Here is an 8,346-nt window from a genome sequence, read left to right as displayed (position 1 = left end):
TTGAAATTCGAACAGTGTTCCAGTTATATCACGGCGTGTCAGCTTTATGTGGAAGGGAAGCCCGAAGTGATGCAGATGTTTACCAAAAGTCACGAGCACGGGTATGGTGCTGGCAAACCTCGACAGATAATCGGAGGAAACCGTGATTCGAATTCCAACTCCGGAGTGCCGAGGACTACCTGTAGAGCGGGAGATGCTTACCCCTTCTATTCATATAATTTTCATAAGTATTTTGCGCCCTGTGATTATTTGATAAATCTCTGCCTTTGAAAGTGTTTGTGTGGCTGCTTGTACTAGTCCGGATTGATGCCGATTTATAGTGCTAGATCATTGAGATACCATGCCGCAGTTTAACATGAATACCCCACTTGTTTTAGCCCCTTAATGCTGATCGCCTGACAAGATAACAACTTACATCTTTGAACGTCTTTCGGTGTGACATGGCCGCGCTATCCACTTGACCACTGAGTACAAGCATAGCATATTTTCATGTTTATTTACAGAATCACAATTACATACTTTTGTTTCATTTCAGATATAATTACCATTATGCTGTAGCATAAAATGATTATTCAAAAAACTTATTTTTTTCAAAAACACAACCCGGTCATATGGAAGAGTGGTGCTAGTAGACACTCTTTATAAAACAGAGGCATGGTTTTATACAATGGGAAAGGAATTGAAGCAGAAAATGAATTGAGACGTAGATATTAAACTTAAGCATTTGAATAGTTTGCATCCTATGTACAATATGTGATTAGGCACGGAAAATAACGAATTATTGTCCTCCACAAGGCGAAATTCAAAGTTCAAATTCAAAATTTAAATGTTGTATTTTTGTGTTCAAGTCCATCTCGAAACACATCGAATGAAATTCGAATCCAAACGACGACATTGTTGTGTTTGATTATCTCATGCCTAAATACCCAGAACAACGTAATTTGATTTTTGTGGCAATATTGCCGAACGTTAAAAAACATTATATAATATAGGACGATTGTATGGCGTACTCCTGGCGATACTACCAGAGAAGAAGCAGAGAATATTGCATTGCTATGAGAGCTTCTGATAGCATATCCAACTGATTCTCAAGGTGTTACAAGGGCATCTTTCAGAGAAATCAAGAACGTGTCCTGGTCTTCTATGGTCTGTGGGTATTCCAGGAAGGTCTGTGTAACACAAGTCCCTAGGCACAAGGTTGGGCAGGACCTCCTGGTACTTCACCAGGACAACTTTGTTCCTCTCAGTGTACAGACCCTCCATCCGGGCCATCTCAAACTCGTATCTGCACCAGTAACTGTCCATGAAGTTAGGGGAGAGCACTATGACAACAAATTTACTGTTTCGAATGGCTGACAGGATGTTGGCAGCTATTGGCTCGCCTGGAATGAAATCACGATGATGAAGACACAGTTGAAGATTGCCTTCTCTTTCAAGCTTCTCGATGAACATGTGCAGAGCAAAGTCACGGTCCTCGTTAGCGTAGGCGATAAAAGGCATTATATTCATATTCCCTGTCATTCCCGTGTTGGATCAGGTCAACATTTCGGTAACGTCCCCGCGCTATGTAATATAGGTATCTCAACTTCCATCGATACCTGTAGAGGATAGAAGCACACAAGATGCAGAGGAAACTTGTTACAGAAACAAACAGTCCCATCGCTAGGCCAAAATGAGAGGTGCAATTTTGTTGAAGTTGTGAAAGAATCTCAAACACATTTTTGTTGTATAACCATCCAGATTGTGAGGAACATTTGTACAGTTGTTGACTTGCAAATATGTCCTTTCTCTGTGTCATCCATATTACAAAAGGTAATGTCTCACAGGAACAGATAAGTGGGTTGTCTGAAAGATCAACTTTTAAAGCAGAGCTTTTGATTATGTCCAGTTGAGACATAAACATGTGATCAAGGGATGGAATTTGATTTAAACTTAAATTCAGAGATGTCAAATTTGTCATATGACTAACCTTCACCTTCAGGTTAGTGAGACTGTTTTCACTTAGGTTCAAGGTTTTCAGACTGACAAGGTTTCGAAACACATTCACTGGTAAAAACTGGATTCTGTTCAAAGATAGATCTAAAAATTCGAGAGTTGTTGAATAAGCAAACGTCTGTCCCTTTTTTTCCTTTCCTAAGAAAGTCCCAAGGTAGTTACTATTAGCTCTTAATATCTTAAGACTAGGAAAACCTTTCAGACAACCATCATCAATACGATCGCAGAAGTTTTCTGATACGTCTATTTCAGTTAAATGGTTGAAGCCATACATTGGACCAGCCCAGTAGGTAATGACGTTTTTCCTGTAACTAATTTTCTTTAGATTGTTTGAGGTGAAGTTGACATTGACAAAACATACCCTAAATGTGCTGTCGTCACAGAAGAAAGTCTCCAGTTTAGGAGGAAGACTAAATGATAATCCATGAATGACGGGAACAGAACTGCCAATACTTTCGCTTAGGTCAATCATCCGCACGTTTTCCAGTTGGTTCAAATATTCAAAGAAAGTGCCATACACAAGTCTACTTTTCCTAATGGAAAGTACCTCTAGACTTTTGGGACGAAGGGACAATAATTCTTTTTCAGCGGTAACAATAATTATCATTAAAATACAGTTCCCTTAAATTGGTGCGGTGAAGATGCTGCGCCATTAAGTTGGTGAAAACAATACATGTTGCATATTCACTGACCATGGCATTCAGTTTCAAAATTTCAACCGAGGAATTTTGGAGACCACACAAAATATTTTCAACATGCCTCGTATCCGATCGTGTATTGCCGGATATGTCAAGAATTGTGATGTTATCTAAATTAGCTAAAGCCTGTCTTTCAATGTGTGATATAGAACAACCCGTCATGTTCAGATAAGTCAGATGTTTCAGATTTCTAAAGTAGTCGGAACTTATGTTTCCAATATTACATGTACCTATCCACCCAGACAACGTTAAATTTCTAAGCTTCCTGAGAGATTGAAACTCCTCACCAAATACACCTGAAGGTATACCATCAATAAACAATTCTTCAAGGGCAGATAACTCTGCTAATACATGTCCTGGATATTCCATATCTGAGAATTGATCCTCATCATTGATGTTGTTGTTTATCTTCAAGGACTGAAGGTTATGAAGACCCTGAAACGTGGCATTAGGATATGCCGAACTGTTAAGAGGGAGGTGATTGCCTTCTAAGTTCAGAGTTTCAAGGCGTGTAAGATGAATGAATGTTCTTGGTTGCAAACCACGCAGTTGATTGAAGGACAAATCAAGATGGTAAAGATGAGAGAATCGAGACAAGCCAGAAGACAAGTGTTTTATGTTGATGGTGTTGTTCCTGAGAAGTAAGGTGTTGATGTTCACTGGAAGGCCATGGGGTATGTCGGAGAGGTTCCGGTTACGGCAGTCAGCGATGTATTCCAGTGAATCCACGGTACACGGACGCGTCAATGCAAGCTGGTCGGTTTCCACAAAGGACAATGTTGCTATCGTGTATATCAAACCCAGATGACAGGCGTCGATGGAACCCATACTGTAAAGAAAATAGATGAGAGAGTACATCAATAATAATTCAACCAATCAATCTTCGTTCAAACACTTCACGTCCACAAGCCTTTAGTACATATAGAACAGAGGTGATACCGACATTGTCAACGCTACATACACATTTTTGTCTATACAACGGTGCGTGGTTAATATATATAGGACAGTTTTGTATAACAACTTAATTTTACTGTTTAACATATACTGAAATATCATAATCTTTGGGTCATTTGGATTTGGATGTAAAGCATATTTCTTTCTGATAGCGGAATATAGTGCACATACAAGAGGAAAGTAGTATAAGTCTTCAATAGTTTGCATATTACAAGACTTACACCGAAACGAGATTGAATTGTTGTAATGGTTTTTAGTCAGGAACTAAGATGAATGTTGAAGCTTGATATTGCACATTTTTGTCAATTATTTCCAACAGCTCTAAAATATGCCATCTGAGTAAATTTGATGTTTTAACAATCTATTGTGTCATTTGAAGTAACATAAATGACAACCCTAAGCTTTAGCTTTCCTGCAAGTTAGGAAAAGAAGAGACGGATGTAACAACCACGCGGTTGCAATGGATACTTCACAGTCCCTGTTCTGTTTTATTTTCCCTTCCGCCAAGCACTTTCTGTATTGAAAAACACTGATTGATGCAAGTCTCGATTTTACCCAGGCTCCCTTCACGTCATACATGCACACTAGATTCAAGTCATACATACACACAAGATTCATGTCATACATGCACACTAGATTAATCTCATACATGCATACTAGATCCATGTCTTACATGCAAACCAGATCCATGTCATACATGCACACTAGATTCATGTCATACATACACACTAGATTCACGTCATACATACACACTAGAATCAAGTCATACATGCATACTAGATCCATGTCATACATCCACACTAGATTCATGTCATACATGCAAACTAGATTCATGTCATACATGCATACTAGATTCAAGTCATACACACACAGTAGATTCACATCATACATACTAACTAGATTCAAGTCATACATGCACACTAGATTCATGTCATACATGCACACTAGATTCAAGTCATACATGCATACTAGATTCAAGTCATACATGCATACTAGATTCATGTCATACATGCATACTAGATTCATGTCATACATGCATACTAGATTGAAGTCATACATGCATACTAGATTCATGTCTTACATGCAAACCAGATCCATGTCATACATGCACACTAGATTCACGTCATACATACACACTAGATTCACGTCATACATGCACACTAGATTCAAGTCATACATGCATACTAGATCCATGTCATACATCCACACTAGATTCATGACATACATGCAAACTAGATTCATGTCATACATGCATACTAGATTCACGTCATACACACACAGTAGATTCACATCATACATACTAACTAGATTCAAGTCATACATGCACACTAGATTCATGTCATACATGCACACTAGATTCAAGTCATACATGCATACTAGATTCAAGTCATACATGCATACTAGATTCTTGTCATACATGCATACTAGATTCATGTCATACATGCATACTAGATTGAAGTCATACATGCATACTAGATTCATGTCTTACATGCAAACCAGATCCATGTCATACATGCACACTAGATTCACGTCATACATACACACTAGATTCACGTCATACATACACACTAGATTCAAGTCATACATGCACACTAGATTCACGTCATACACACACACTAGATTCACATCATACATACTAACTAGATTCAAGTCATACATGCACACTAGATTAAAGTCATACATGCACACTAGATTCAAGTCATTCATGCATACTAGATTCAAGTCATACATGCATACTAGATTCATGTCATACATGCATACTAGATTCATGTCATACATGCAAACCAGATCCATGTCATACATGCATACTAGATTGAAGTCATACATGCATACTAGATTCAGTTCATACATGCATACTAGATCCATGTCATACATGCATACTAGATTGAAGTCATACATGCATATTAGATTCATGTCTTACACGCGCACTAGATTCATGTCATACATGCAAACCAGATCCATGTCATACATGCATACTAGATTCAAGTCATACATGCATACTAGATTCATGTCATACATGCATACTAGATTCATGTCATACATGCATACTAGATTGAAGTCATACATGCATACTAGATTCATGTCTTACATGCAAACCAGATTCATGTCATACATGCATACTATATTCATGTCATACATGCATACTAGATTCATGTCTTACATGCAAACCAGATTCATGTCTTACATGCAAACCAGATCCATGTCATACATGCATACTAGATTCATGTCATACATGCATACTAGTTTTAAGTCATACATGCATACTAGATCCATGTCATACATGCATACTAGATTCATGTCATAATGCATGCTAGATTCAGGCCATACATGCATACTAGATTCATGTCATACATGCATACTAGATCTATGTCATACATGCATACTAGATTCATGTCATAATGCATACTAGATTCATGTCATACATGCACACTAGATTCATGTCATACATGCATACTAGATTCATGTCATATATGCATACTAGATTCATGTCATACATGTGCACTAGATTCATGTCATTCATGCATACTAGATTCATGTCATAATGCATACTAGATTCATGTCATACAGGCATACTAGATTCATGTCATACATGCATACTAGATTAATGTCATTCATGCATATTAGACTCATGTCATACATGCACACTAGATTCACGTCATACATACACACTAGATTCATGTCATTTATGCATACTAGATTCATGTCATTTATGCATACTAGATTCATGTCATACATGCACACACACTAGATTCATGTCATTCATGCATACTAGATTGATGTCATTCATGCATACTAGATTCATGTCATACATGTACACTAGATTCATGTAATACATGTACACTAGATTCATATCATACAGGGAAACTGTATTTATGTCTGACATGCAGACAATATTCGTGTGTCCCATGAAGATCCGGGGTAGAATTGGTCTTCAGCAAACCATGCTTGCAGTAAAAGGCTTGTCGTCAGAGTGGACAAACGGGATCGGGGGATCAGGCTCGCTGACTAGGTTGATACATGTCATCATATCCCAATTGCGTGGATCGATGCTCATGATGTCAATCACTGGATTCCCAGACCGTCGTCATATAGTTGGAATATTGCTGAGTGCGGCGTTAAACAACAAACAAACAAACTAGATTCATGTAATACATGCATACTAGATTCACGTCATACATAGAAACTGTATTCATGTCTGACACGCATACTAGATTCTTCCCAGTTTTTCATAGCTCGTGGGTACAATAAATATACTCTGGCTTACTGACATAAAGTGTACATTTCGCAAATGAATGTCTAATCGAGTTTTGATGTTCTAATTAGATCACAGGAACAGATTAATCATTAGTAAAGATCAAGTATCATACAAGGCAATGAAATCCTGAAAACACAACAGAGAACGGTAACGTAAGAGACTAACCTTGACACTCTGCGTGGAACTTTCGGGTAGCCTCTTGTTTAGAAGAAACCGGCTCGTGTGATTCCCCACATATGTACAATGAAGCCCGTTTTGTTCCCGCCGTGGTGTTTCTTGAATAATGCTGAAACAAACTCGTAGAGTACTAGGCTCAGCCGGAGAAAGTTACACCATCGTGCGCAGAAGACGTATAGATATCTGTGGGGAAGAAATAGAAACGAGGCTGTGAACACTAGATATGACATGGTTAGTCACGCACTCTAACTTCCTTGATCGTGGCTGGGGATCAGATACAAATTACATATATTCACTATTTCACACAAATTACATAGGTACACTATTGACACAAATTATATATATATATATATATTTTTGCCACAAATTTACATAGTTATATAAACTATTAACACAAATTACATAATTACATATGTACACAACTAACACAAGATCGCAATTTATATTGTTTAATTTTTCGTTTGGGTCGCCCTTTAAGGAGCAAATTTACAAGTGTTCTGATAAAGAAGGTATCAAGTGCAACACGTGTTTTAGTGTGAGGTATGACGCTCATGAGTCAAGCCTGTCAAATACCGTCACCCATCCAACTACTCTCTGTGACCAACTTGTCTTAACTTCGCAAGAGTTCTGGCATGTGCTCTGTTCTCAAGACCACGTCTAGTTATATGCTGGTTAAACCCCACCTCTCATATGTTTTAAAATGTGAGTATGTGAGTGAGTATGGTTTTACGCCGCCTTTAGCAATATTACAGCAATATCACGACGGGGGACACCAGAAATGTACCCATGTCACAAGATGAACACTTCTGCATTCAGGTGATGTTCAACACTTATCCTGGTTGGAGTGTAAGTGTGAGTTATTTCTTTTAAACAGCTACGAATGCCCACATGGGTATTCCAGAACAGATCACCAGCACACAATGCTTAAAGTAATGATCGAGTTTACATGAGGATCGGTTGGTCACAATGGTTCCCTGGCTGATTGTTTGGCATCGTTGTTCGATGGCGTTGTTCGTTGTCTATGTTATTATACAATGACTGGGCCTAGACAGGCGTATTGAAGGCAGTTGTAATATTCTTGCTGAATGTGGCAAAAACAACATCCATACATTCATTCAAACAAGTGCCTTTAAACATAGTTCATGCCTAAAACAACTGTGACCAACCTGTGACTCATCCTCTGTGATGAGGAAGCGGTAACAACGTGTGAGACATCGTAACAGGATGTGGAGAGTCAAGGATAATAAAACGCCAACAGGTCATGAA

General features: G+C 38.3%; 1 pseudogene; it reads right to left on the bottom strand.

Annotated features, from left to right (window-relative positions):
- Nucleotides 1-1,088: 1,088 nt before the first annotated feature.
- On the bottom strand, nt 1,089-3,521 carry LOC139441997 (toll-like receptor 4; annotated as a pseudogene).
- Between the last annotated feature and the right edge of the window lie 4,825 nt (nt 3,522-8,346).

This window comes from Haliotis cracherodii, unplaced genomic scaffold, assembly GCF_022045235.1.
Source record: "Haliotis cracherodii isolate W230 unplaced genomic scaffold, xgHalCrac1.p SCAF_5, whole genome shotgun sequence".
Taxonomy (NCBI): Eukaryota; Metazoa; Mollusca; class Gastropoda; order Lepetellida; family Haliotidae; genus Haliotis; species Haliotis cracherodii.
The sequence above is the reverse complement of the archived record's forward strand: the minus strand, read 5'-3'. Positions and strand labels throughout refer to the sequence as shown.